General features: G+C 42.8%; 1 non-coding gene across 1 annotated transcript; it reads right to left on the bottom strand.

The window, feature by feature from the left end:
* Positions 1-416: 416 nt before the first annotated feature.
* Positions 417-1,774, bottom strand: LOC109140217 (uncharacterized). Its single transcript, XR_003463756.1, has 2 exons — positions 1,406-1,774; positions 417-943 (listed from the first exon to the last, which is right to left on the bottom strand). It is a non-coding gene; the product is annotated as an uncharacterized LOC109140217 (transcript).
* Positions 1,775-14,113: the final 12,339 nt, after the last annotated feature.

Below are 14,113 nucleotides of genomic sequence, written 5' to 3'. Positions count from 1 at the left end.
CAGCCTTTGTTATTAGCTCTGTCGGGTAGTTTGGGGGATAGTACATATTCATCAGAGTGATGCTCTTACCAAATAATATACCTTTAACAATAATGTAACACCCTCCAGCGTCTTGGATACACTTTTCAGCCTTAAATGGTAGTGATTTATGAATTAAAATGTATACCCCTCGACTATTGGAGGCAAAGGACGAAAAGAAGAACTGACCCACCCATTCAGGCTTTAGTTTGACATGTTCCGCGTCTTTGGGGTGGGTTTCCTGTAGAAAGTTTGACATGTTCCGCGTCTTTGGGGTGGGTTTCCTGTAGAAAAGCTATTTTAACCCCTTCCCTTTTCAGAGATGTTAGAATTTTCTTCCTTTTAACTGGATGGTGAACTCCTCGCACATTCAAAGAGCAAAATTTTATATCAGCCCCCCACCAGTTTATCATGTTTGCCCAACAATTCCATTATACTTAGGAAATTTCCTTTGTTTCCATCATGTGTCTCATCATGACCTCTCAGAGCAATATTTTTAGTTGCAGTTAGAAGTAGGGCCTCACCTATAGCTTTCACATATTCACGGTTCTCTTTAATTAATTTTTCATTCCCTGTGCTCAGGGATGCACATATGCTCTTTGGCATTTTCTCATAGTCTATCCAGGCCATCATGGCATTTCTATGGGACTCTGACTTTGCATGTGCAGCAAATCCTCCATCAGAGTATGAAGCCTTTTTCCAGTGCTTAAAACCCTCTGCTGTAAATGCAGAATCTCTTGCAGAGGAAAGACCGAAATGCCGACAGCGTAACAGAAGGCAGCATCTTTACTTTGGGAATACTCCAGCCATTTATGGACAGAGTACCACTCTTTCATGAAGCTCCTTCTCTGGCTGCCTAGAAGGGTCCGAGGGAAGAATTTAAGTTGTGGCTGCTTGGGTCCTTCTGCTCTTGACTGGGATATGTCTAGAATAAACACCAAGAGAGAGGAAATGACTTATTTATTTAAAGAAAATAGAAGATAATATTCTTTACACAGGAAGAGTAGACACAGTTACATTTGAAAACATTAGTGGCTAATGGCAAGGTAAAATATTATAGTCATCGTTACATTACTACTAGCATCAGTTGTAAGCTCTTGTGAAGAATTCCATATTCAATGGGCATTTCTAATGTCTAAGAATTCCATCTAAGTGAACAGGATAGAATTGTCCTCATAGTCAACGGCATGTTTTGTGGATTACCGTATTTACAACTGGTTCAAGCATCTTAATCAACATGGCCTATTAGAAGGAAGAAACATCCAACCCAATTTTTTGTAACATTTCATAATGGCTAACTTGTTCAGTGAAACACTTAATGCACAACAGCAAGATCAATGGATTTCTACTACTGGTGTTTTCATCCAATTCAGTAGCAGAATGTTACCTGCAGGTCCAGAAATTCTTGATTCATCATCTGCACCTTCTGTCCCTGTTCTCACCCTGGACTCATCCTCACTGCATAATTCTTCTACATCGGGGTTCTGCTTCTCAACATTCTCACTTTTCTTCTCACTAGTACTTCCACTCTTGCAAAAAATTGTGATATATCGTGTTTTCGCTTCATCCTCTAACTTCTGTAGATTGAAAGCAATTCAGCAAAGTGGTTAGTTAGCTATGCTAACTTTTCCGCTTAGCGCGCTAACTTCAGAGAGCAAGCAAAAGTGTCACTCATTCAGTATGCACATGTATAAAGTATATCCACGTATTTCCAGTCAAACAAATATACTACACAAACACTGCAAACGCTGTATGACATACATACCCACAAAAGTCCTCTTCAGAATTCGTTGTAACCATGGTTCTGCTGCTTGGATGCACCGCATGCTTCTTCTTCAGCTTCCAAACTGACTGTTCGGCAGCTCCGAACATTGCGTCGAGAGAAGGGAGGGGGAGGGGGTGCGAGGGGGGATCTGAACGGCAGCAATGTTGGATCTACTTATGCATGCAAGATTGGTGTAGGGACCCTGTTTGTACTCTGTACTTATTGCTACTATTATATATTATTGTTGTTGTCTTTTTAGTTAAAAAATATATGTTCAAAACATATCCGAGATCTACAGAAATCCAATGCGCCTCTTGGGGTGCTACAGGGGCTCAGAGTAATCTGGTGGTGGCTGTAGCCACCCCAAGCCAACATGTGGTGGCCCTTGCTGAACGTAACAGCAATTGGCTGCTTTGGCTTAAGGAACCAGGTACGAACGACCAAAGGACACAGGGCCATGGCAACATAAGGTAAGCAAACTTGATCTGCATTGACCACCACTAAATTGAAACGTGTCCTAAGTCTCAGTAGTACTTGTCTATAAATTAGAGATGTGATTTGAGAAAACAAAGGCATCAAAACTGTGATGTTTTAAATGAAAAAAAAAATAAATAAATAAATAAAAAATATGCCAAAGTCTGGTGAGTTGAAGATAGCGAGACCAGTATTAGGAAACCTTGAGCATCTATTAACAAGACAGAACTTTGAGGTAAAATAAACTGTGAGTCCTCTGGATGCAAGACCAGTAATTAGACAAAACTGTGAGCGTCCATTGACAAAACCAGTGTCCTCGAGTGTGGCAACTCCCACAATATTCTGACGAGGTATTGTTTTAGCTGGGTTGGAGGCCCGGGGAGGTGAGGACCCCCGAAGTAGCCAAAGTCTGTGCGTTGAAGATAGCGAGACCAGTATAGGAACATGTGAGCATCTATTAACAAGACCAGAATATTGAGGTAAAATAAACTTTGAGCCTCTGGATAGCAAGACAGTAATTAGACAAAACCTGTGAGCGTCCATGACAAGACCAGTCTTAAAGTGTATTTGCTTGCTCTTTAAAACATCAAATGTCCTATATGTGTTGATTTTACATGTATTTACACACCATATCAGTGTTAGAAGTAGTACAACTCACGAGTTGGAATGGTGGAGGTTCGAACGCTGAAACAATAACTGCACTATCTAGAGCGGTTGTGGATGTAAGTGACACAGTCCTCCACAGACTAAATATAAGGTCTGGTATCATGATTCAAGGCTAGTCGGCCAGACCTAGTAAACATAACATAATCTTTGAGAAGCTAAACCCCCGCTGTGAGTTTGTCATAAATAAAGTACACGAAACAACAAGATTTAAAAGAGTTAAAGGTCCCAGTTAAAAACTAGAAGCACGTCTGGAACACACAAACCTAGTTTGAACGTCCATAATCACTCCTACAAAACCAGTCAATACACGCCACACAGGAATAGACCACGAAATCTAGATGAGGATTATATTTGCACGTGTGTAGTCCGAACGAGAAAAACAGCAGTTTGTATATCCAGACGTCGTATTTTATAATTTTGCAGTACGAACAAAAGATCAATATACTTTTATTAGAAACTCTATAGCACTCTTATCCGATAGTGGTAAATTGATAAAGTTTGGCAGTTTGAAGACAGAGACTCTGACAATATGGACGAGAGTTTGACAGAGAAACAGACGATGGGGGTGGGGACCCAGCAGCTCGTAACAAGACTGTGACTGAACAGCTGTTAGAGATGCAGCGTGTAGTGCGGAGCATGCACGGTAGTAAAGACAGATGAGATTATGAAACAGATGAGAGAGGATGTGAGTAAGGTTGTATGTGTATGTTGGATGTGAGAATGGAGCTAAGTATCCTCTCCCCATGCAGCAGCCATGCCCAAGAAAAATGGGGATCCTAAGCAAAATTCCCAGAAGTTTCTAGATAAGAGCAAAGACACATGGATTAAACGCCCAACAGGTAGGGACTCCAGACCTCTGTCCGGTGCCCCACTGGGCGCCACAGCCACCCACAAAGAGACGGACAGTATCCGAGGGGGAGGGCGCGATGGAGAGGGGGACGAGGAAGGGGTGGAAACGAAATGAGGTGGGCGGCGTCACCTGGAGATCGTTGTCACCACTGTGGAGCTCAAGGCCATTGGCAACGTGACTGCCCCCATAGAAACAAATCAAATCAAAATCAAATCAAATCAATTTATTTGTATAGCCACAAGTCACAAAGTACCATTTGCCTCAGAGGGCTTTACAATCTGTACAGGGAGTGACGACCTCTGTCCTTAGAGACCCTCGGTCTCGGTTTCGAGTGAGGCAAACTTGCCCACAAAAACCCTTTTAACAGGGAAAAAATGTGGAAGAAACCTCAGGAAGAGCCACAGAGGAGGGATCCCTCTCCCAGGACGGACAGACGTGCAATGGATGTCACGTGTACAGGACAAAATCAACACAAATGTACAAAACAATGACTGATAAAATGACAATGAATTATAATGAATGATAAAAATGATTACAGTAATAGTCTGGTAGTAATAATGACAGTAATAAATATATGTAGTGGGCGTCCATCGCAGGATCAGCAGCAGCAGCCCACGATCCACGGACCTGCTGGACGACAGAGCAAGAAACTCCGGGGAAGTTTGGTTAGTACATGCATTAATGAGACATGTCCACAGATGGAGAGATATGGAGAGATAGGGAGAGATATAGATATATAGATATATATCAGATAGAGAGGAGATATAGAGAAATAGAGAGAGATATATAGTAGAGAGAGATGGAGCGAGTCGAGAGAGAGAGAAGAGAGAGCGAGAGAAGAGAAAGATATAGAGAGAAGAGAGAGAGAGAGAGAGATCGAGGAGAGTAGAGAGGAGAGAGAGAGGAGAGAGAGAGAGAGAGTTTTCGGTAAGGGAGATGTGTGCATCTTCAACCAATACGTGCCTGGCTACGGCATAACCCTCTGTGGGGTCCCCCGCAGTGTAATCCTATGGCAGCATAACTAAGGATGACACTGACCAGCCCTAACTATAGGCTTATCAAAAAAGGAAAGTCTTAAGTCTATTCTTAAAGGTGTTGCCCGTGTCTGCCTCCGACACCAGAAAGGGTAGTTTTGTTCCACAGAAAGAGGAGCCTGATAGTGAAAGCTCTGGCTCCCAATCTACTTTTGGAAACTATGGAACCACAAGGAACCAGCGTCCTGAGAGCGCAGTGTTTCTAGAGGGTAATAAGGTAATGAGCTCTTTTAGAAAGATGTGCCTGACCATGAGAGCTTTGTAAGTAAGGAGAAGAATTTTAAATTTCTTCAGATTAATAGAGTAGCCAATGCAAGGAAGCCAAAATGGGAGAGATGTTCTCTGATCTTGGTTCCTGTCAGAACACGTGCAGCAGCATTCTGAATTAACTGCAAAGTTCTAAGAGACTTATTGGAGCAGCCTGATAACAAAGAGTTACATAGTCCAGCCTGAGTAACAAATGCGGGGACTAGTTTTTCTCATCCGCCGAGAGACAATGGCGTCGATTTTAGCGATGTTACGTAAGTGAAGAATGCAGTCCTCGAAATTTGTTTTATGTGGACGTTAAAGGACAAATCCTGATCAAAAACAACTCCAAGATCTTTACAGTGGAGCTGGAGGCCAGGGTGATCCCTCTAGTAACTAAGTCTCTAGAAAGAGAGTTTCCTGAGGTGTTTGGGTCAATTACAAAACTTCAGTTTTGTCTGAATTAACATCAAAAATTGTAGGTCATCCAACTTTTTATATCCTTAAGGCCATGCTTGGAGTTTAGTTAACTGATTGGTTGCATCAGGCTTGATCGATAAATATAATTGGGTGTCGTCAGCATAACAATGAAAATTGATAGAGTGATTCCTAATGATGTTCCCTAAAGGAAGCAGCAGAGTGGATCCAGCTAACCCCTACCCGGCCGGAAGGGTGAGGGGACAGAATGGCCCGCCTTTACCCTACACCCCTGGCACCGCCCTATGCCCAACTGGAGGAGGAGGCGCCACCCAGATGCCAGTCACAGAATGGGACCGCTGGGAGGGGTGTGGAGACCAATATCAACAATGACACACCCCACAGAGAGGCCAAACAGCATAACCTGGCAGATCCAATGTCTGCAATGAAAGTAGGAGGACAGACTGTGAGACACTCGTATGTGCACTCCCCCACTGTGCCACTAAACTTGTTAGGAAGAGACCTCCTCCTGTAGTCCGGATGGATTAAAGGTGACTCTACCTGATGGCACCATGTTCCACTGTAAAGGACCAGCCCCTGAGGGCAGTATCTACTCCAACCCATTGAAAAACATATGCTGACATTTATTGGGGAATGCTCCAACCAGAACTGTTCGAACACCCGGTGTGCTTTCTGCCTACCTACAGTGGAAAGCCCTGGATCGTCGCTCTCGAGCCATGTGTCTCTCCACCCATCCTCCCCACGTAACTCTGTTTTATGATAGGCTGCAGACAGATTGGTATACAAGACAAATTTAGGATCAATTGGAAGGGAAAGATTGGGTATTTAACATCCAGAACAATATGTGGCGCCTGAGGGGGTAGTGGCGGGGTTAATCGAGTCGAAACAATTAGAGTGGTAAAGATGGACGAGGTGCACCACACGTCTCCTGGCTCTGCACCACAACATCGGCTAAAGAGTTAGGAGGCATGGTAAGCGAGCCATGAGACAGCATTTATCACTCTTGAACAAGCATTAGCTTACGCAGCAGAGCTAGCCACGCCAAATTACCACCGACTTTCCACCTAGAGTCTCTGTAACAGAAAACTCATGAATGGTAATTTCTGTTCCAGAGAAAAGGGGGAGATGGATAATACTGATGTACAATAGGGTAATGCTAGACAAATGGAGAAAAGACAACCCAGACGCACACAACAGCAGCTGCAGGATGCAAAAGCTAAGCAAAAACTGCACACTAGTCCATGGGTCACACAGTTAAAGTCCGACACAAAACACATAGTGTGGTGGCTTACGTCTACGACAGACAGTACACAGCAACAGTAATAGCAAAAAGAAGAGCCCACGTGTAAGTTGCAAGAATTGTACAGAGACAAGGCACAAAATCAGCACAACAGGCAGGACACAAGAAGTGGCAGTCATTGAAGCACTCAGACTAGGAGAAGGACAGGAAGTCAACATCTACACAGACTCAGCATATGCAGCAGGAGCAGTGCATGTAGAGTTAGGGCAGTGGTTGAGAGCAGGATTTTTGACAGCAGGTAACAAACCAATCAGACATGAGACTGAGATGAAAGAGTTGGCAGAAGCAGTGTGCTTCCCAAAAAGTAGCAGTCATAAATGTAAAGACACAATGTAGGGGACAGACAGAGTGACACGGGAAACAACGCAGCCGACCAAGCAGCAAAACGACGCAGGGTACATAGACAGGGCAGAAAGACGGTACTTATGTGTTCAGAGACTGAGCTACAACCAGAAATCGACATGACCAGAGTAATCGAACTACAAATAAGGCGTCTCCCCAAGACAAGTCACTGTGGAAGCCAGAGGGTGCACAGAGACAGACGGACTATGGAGAGGACCAGACGGCGACCCATTTACCTCCAGAACAAGACAGACACCATGGAAGAGCCATGGGGTGGGACATGTAGGTGTAGCACAGATGATGAGAAATCTGATAACTGGTGGCATCCGTTTCTTAAAGACATGGCTCAGTACTTGATCAAAACCTGTGAACAATGCACAAAGTTTAATACCAGACCAACTATCAAACAGAACTAGAAGGTACCCCCTAGGGGCCAACCCGGAAAAGAGATTACATAGACTACACAGATATGATAGGCTCAGGTCAGGGTTACAGGTATGTACTGATGTGTTGTAGACGCATACACAGGATGGCCAGAAGCTGGCCAACAAAAAAGGAGGGACAGTAAATCAGTAATAGTTCCTGGTAAATCAATATACCCCAGACTGGTTTCCTGAGAAAATCAGGTCAGATAATGGCACCCATTTTAAGACCAAGATCTCCAGAAGGTAGAGGCCATGTTGGGCTCAAACGCTTTTGGTACAGTATATCATCCTCAATCACAAGGTAAAGTGGAAAGAATGAATCAAACTGTCAAAACAAGATTGGGCAAATTGTGCACAGACCAAATTAAAATTTGGCTAGATGCTCTACCACTAGCTCTGATGTCTATCAGAAGCTCAGTAAATCAAACCACGAGGTTTTACCACACGAGTTGCAGAGGGGAGGGCTTTCCCCGGACCACATTCCAGACCCTCTCTTGCTACATGTGATGATCAGAATCAACCTCAAAGCTTATTTTCACGAACTGCAGAGCTTGGTGTCAGCATTCTCCAACAGGTCACAAGCCAGCAGGAAGGAGGACAACATACTCCACCGCCAGAGGTAGAGTGGGTCCTGCTTAGGGTCACCAAGAGGAAGTGGTCGGAGCCAAGGTGGACAGGACCATTCCAAGTGACAGAGAGAACCTCCCACGCCGTCCGCCTGAGGGGAAAAGGAGACACCTGGTTCCATTGAGCCAGTGCCAGCAGCTGAGGAGGCACAGCGTTCCTTGAGCGAGATCCAGACGAATCTCCAAGAAAGAGCCACTGAGTTCGCTTGACTCAGAAACAGATCCCACCTCAACAAAGGGGCAGAATAATCCCGTGTGGTGATCCTAGCTCCAGGGCAGTCTACCCCTGGGGTCTGAAGAAAGAAGTCTTCAAGAGGCATCGTGTTCAGTTTTATATTCATCCAACTATAACTTTTACTTTTATCTTATCATTTACTCACCTCTGTGTTATAATCATCGTCGCCATTGCTAAAAGAGTTTGTGTTGAATAGCCATAATAGGTTGCAAACTCTCCTAGGGGTGGTACCGCCTAGGACACAGAGATAGAGAAAGGTCTATCAACCAGAAGGTTTTGCTTGCATATTATTTTACTCAACTTCATTTTTAAACCGTAAAACAAAAGTGTTTGGTTTGAATACGTAATGCATACCCACATTTCCTCCCCATTAGTAGTGGTTTTGATGTTATCTCTATTGTAATTGTGTCATCATCCTCTGGATTTACTGTGAGCTCCCACCCAAAATTGTAGATCTCCATGCAAAAGGGGGACACTCACAGAATAAATGTAGATCCAGGAAAACAACATGTAAATTGATCTCTTTGGAGAATCAAAAGGGGGAACAAAGTTTTCCCAAACAAAAAGGTGATCTTTTAGTAAAGATCAAAAGGGGGAATTGTGGAAATGATAAATGTTTGAATTAAATAGATGTGTTTTAAATGGATCGGGTAAGTATAAGGTCACACAGAGTATATTGCTTTTGAGTGTTGTGTAACTATATAAGTGTTTTGCAGGATTGCAGTTCAAGGCCTACACACAGAGAGAGAGACGAGCAGATAAGCAGAGAATAGGAGACTCCCCTTGGTTAGAACTGAAAGCAGACACAGAACATCTACTATTGTGGATTATATATCTGAAGTGCTAATAATCATTTGAGATATTAAAACGTGTGATTATGTTGAACTATTTTTAAGAATGTTGTATAACCAGCAGAGTGTTTTTGCAGAAGTTGCAGTTGTGTCTGAGTGCAAACTGTGGATTATGCAGTGGTATGATTTAATCTTATACTTTTATACATGTTATTACTACATGTGTACGCCAAAAGATGTGTGATGTTTGACAGCTATATACAACCAGTAATCATTAGAATTGTGCCTCAGGACGCTATGAAAGTATAACTAACGTGCTTGCAAAAGAGTTACAGAAAAGCAGGGCTTGTGGTCTGAACATACTGTGCAGGTGGGGATGGCACCCAGCTACCGAGAGCGAGGTCAGGATGCTCCAAGACAGTCATAGGGAGGGGTTAGAGTGAGAACAGACAGAAGACTCAGGACCTGTTATCAAACTTTGCTATCATGCTAGAGTAAATCAGTTTAATGCACTCTGCCTGTGCACAAAAAGGCATAGCAACAGCTGACAAAAGATGATTGGTCACAACAAATGTACTTTCCTCTCTGTGTGAATGAAAAAAACAAGCCTAAACTGTAAACGGGCAGAACTCAGCTGGGTGTGATGGTGAACAGACCGGCGAGTCTGTCAAAGCTGTGTTCTCCCTCTTGCAACAGGTGAAACTGGAGTACTTGTCTTTGTCTTCTTTAAACTCAATATCTCTCTGCTCTACATCAGGTCTACAGAATTCGGGTTGGTTTGAATCACCACAACAGGGTATGCCGCCTCCGAGCTGATATGCTTGCATCTTTCGAAGGATTTAGGGTCCATTTACCCCAGAGATCCACGTGTGGGTTTTAGGTTTTTTTTTTTTACTTACTTTTCTTTCTCTCAGGAACCCAGTAAAGGTAGTTGTATTAGTTTTTTTACAGGGGCATGGTCATGGCTTCATACTGTTTTGGAGTCTGTATTGTGTTAGAATTCACTTATGGAACAGCTTTTACCCCATTGGGATAATGGCTAAACTGATGATCAGAAGACAGTAAGTCCACATAATCCACAGTAATAATCTGCAGTAATTGGGTATGCTGATGGGGGCTGATATAAAATTTTGCTCTTTGAATGTGCGAGGAGTTCACCATCCAGTTAAAAGGAAGAAAATTCTAACATCTCTGAAAAGGGAAGGGGTTAAAATAGCTTTTCTACAGGAAACCACCCCAAAGACGCGGAACATGTCAAACTAAAGCGTGAATGGGTGGTCAGTTCTTCTTTTCGTCCTTTGCCTCCATAGTCGAGGGTATACATTTTAATCATAAATCACTACCATTTAAGCTGAAAAGTGTATCCAAGACGCTGGAGGGTGTTACATTATTGTTAAAGGTATATATTTGGTAAGAGCATCACTCTGATGAATAGTACTATCCCCCAAACTACCCGACAGAGCTAATAACAAAGGCTGTTACAGAGTTTGCTGAGGTAAAAATGTGAACAGGCAATAAGGGGGAACTTTAACTGCCTCTTGGACCCGTAGTTGGATAAATCATCCTTAGAGAAACAGCCCCTTACCAAAGAGCCAGTGCAGTACTGGAATTATGTGAGGAGATGGGATACTTAGATGTTTGGAGGACCACGCACCAGGAGAGAAGGATTTTACCTTTTACTCAATTGTCCAAAAGCAGTTCAAGAATAGATAATTTCTTTTTATTCCTAACTAATCTGAGTCTGGTAACCTCTTGCTCTATCGGAAATACTAATTTCAGACCATAGCCCCAAATCCTCAGCTTCGAAGCCTCGAAGGAAGTATTCCTTCCACTAAGATGTGGAATTTGATTCTTCATTACTTAGTGACCAAATTTAATTTCTTATTTTACCTCTGAACTGGAAATATTTAAAAATTAACAACGCGGTTTCCGATGTCTCTCCCTCTACCCTTTGGGAGACAAGCAAAGCGTACTTTAGTAAAGCGCTTCAGTGCCAGAGGGGATTAGGAACTAAGTTGACAGAGGCGGAAAGGACATATGAAAGACCCTCAGATGTCAATTTTGAGATAATGGTGGCACGTCAAAGCCTCTTAATACCTTGCTCACACATAAAGCTTAACAGACTGGCAAGACAGAGGCTATATGAATTCGGAAATAAACCTAATAATACGGGCTAGGCTGGTCAATAGGAAATCTGACTCACACTGTATCTACGCCGTTAAGATGGTGGAGGTAAAAGAAGGACAGATTTAGATAACATTAACAAAGTATTTGAGGCATACTAAATCAATTATATGAGAGCAACCAGCCTGTGCCAGATCAGAAGTTCTCTGAATTATGTCTGTCCAATTTTGGCCCGTCCTGAGTTCACAGATTTGCAGAGAGAAACACTTAATGGACCGTTGAAAAATAGATCTCTTCCAAGGTCATTAACATGGGCTAATATTAGCCTATATGTGAAGAAAGGAAAGGGACGACGAATGTGCGTCTTATAGGCCTATAAGTTTGGTAAATACAGATCTTAAGTTGTTGTCTAAGACCCTTGCTCTGCGTCTGGAAACAGTCTTGCCTTGTATTAATACAATGATAAAAACAGTATTATAACTGGCAGGATTCATGTAGTAATATGAGGAGGCTCTCAATGTTATCCAGCTGTCCCAATCTAAGAAACTTGAACTGTATAGTTGTTAGTCTGGACGTAGAGAAGGCTTTTGATCGGTCGAATGGCCAATCTTGTTCTACTTTGGAAACACTGGCCTAGGTGAAGCATTCCTTACTGGGTGAAATTATTATATGACAACCCCATGTTGTCAGCTGTATTAACCAATGGCAAGAGATCGGCAAGATGTCCCCATTACTATTCGCAATTGCTATTGAGCCCCTGGCAGAGGCTATCAGGCGAGCCCCCTCTATTTCAGGTATTTCAGTTGGTGAAAAGACTCACAAAATCTTTGTATGCTGACGATGTTCTCTTGTTCTTACAAAGCCAGAAGTTTCAATACCAGCAGTGCTAGACTTGAGTGGTTGCTTCAGTCAATTTTCAGGTTACAAAATTAATTTTTCAAAACAGAAGCCTTCCTTTAGGTGGTCTCTGCCGCACAAATATATCACCCCCTCTATCTGTGCCCATTCAGATGGACACCACAGGGCTTTACATAGCTAGGTATTGCAGTAACCCATTCCTTCACATTATACGCGGCCAATTGTTACACCTTTACTTAAACGTATATATGAGGACCTTGAAAGGTGGACTTCCTTATCACTATCCATGTTAGGCAGATTTCATTACTTAAAATGAATATTTTGCCTAAAATCGTGTATATATTTCAGATGCTCCCAGTCTCCCCCTAAAAAAGTGATTTAAGAAATGAACGGTACCAATTTAGCGCGAAAAAGACCCCGTATGAGCGTAAGCCAGACGTATGAAGCCTAAGAAAAAGGCAGCCTATCAGTTCCTGACTCAGGCTGTACAAGCTGGCCTCACAGTTGTGATACATTGCTGACTCGATCAAAAATGATAATGAATCTATATGGCTGGACCTAGAGTCCTCACAGGTGGCTATCCTTTATGGGCTGTCCTGTTTGCATCCGATCAAAAGAAGATTAAAAATCCTGTTGGGGACAACATGATTATAAACAACTATCAAAGCCTGGAAAGATATAAGGAAATTGGAAGGTCTCGAAGGACAGTTTACCTCCCTTTCATCAGTATGGGGTAAATAGTCCTGGCACCAAGATAGGGCTTTGAGCTAGGAGAAGTAAAGGCATCTTTACTATCGGGCACCTATTGAAAAAGAATACAATGCTATCATTCAGTCAAGTGTGTGAAAAGTACAACCTTTCACAAATGAGTTTTTAAGTTTCTCTCAGATACGAGTTTTTTAAACAGTCAAAAAAAGCGCAGGGATCCTGGTACCAACTCTCCCTCTTGGAAAAGATAATGTACTGCTGCAAGAAAAAAGGTATTCTAGTCTTGGATATCAGGCACTTATCAATACGACAAAGAAAACCTGCTTTCAAGAGCGGGGAGTTGGACTGATGATCTAAATATGAATGCTGACAAAGGAGGTGGATGGGGATGGGTTTGGGATTCAGCAAAACATCTCGGTCCTGTGAATTAGGACAAGAAAACCCAATTGCAGTAACTTCTTCAACCGTTTACAGATCAAGTCCCGAGTTTTAGACACAAACTAGATAACAGTAAAAGCAGAATTGTGCCACAAGTGTAATGGTCGAGTAGGGATTTCATCATTGAATTTATCTGGACATGTAGAATATGTGGCAAATACTAGGCAAGAATAGAACACGACTACATTTGAATTGTGGACATTTAAACCTAAAAAGACCCGGTGGGTCGACGGTTTGACTGGCCAGACACACAGCTGAAAAGTGGCACAATTCCAAAAGAACTTACTTCGCATTCTCAGCTTTTGTGGCAAGGAAAATATATTGCTGAGGGGATAGACTGTAAATCCCCCACAATAGCTGGGTGGCATAAGGATCATTTGATATGTTGCCCCATAACATACGGTCGAAGATAGGGTAACTCGGTTTTGCTATGGAATCTCGTCCCCATTGCTGACTTATGTGTACAAGACTAGCTTGCCATCGGTTTAAGCCTGGTGGACCATAAGTGAGAAAACACAGTATAGGACGTCAACACATAGTGGGCTTCCTGAGTTTACTGTGTAACTGATGTCAAATGTGTGTGCTGTGGTGGATTGTAACAAACTGGATGCTGTCCTTGGGGGGGATTTCCCCCACTCCTTCATTGTGAACCATGCCTGGTCTCTTGTTTAGGATGACTGGCCCCATCCCCCTTGTTATGTTGTTTTTGTCTAGCACAGCACGGTTGTGTCTTGTTTTTGTGACTGTCTAATAGTGGCTTGTTTTATGTTAAAAG

The sequence above is a fragment of the Larimichthys crocea genome, chromosome XIV, assembly GCF_000972845.2.
Source record: "Larimichthys crocea isolate SSNF chromosome XIV, L_crocea_2.0, whole genome shotgun sequence".
Lineage (NCBI taxonomy): Eukaryota > Metazoa > Chordata > Actinopteri > Sciaenidae > Larimichthys > Larimichthys crocea.
Note: the sequence above shows the minus strand (reverse complement) of the source record. Positions and strands in the feature narration are given on the sequence as shown.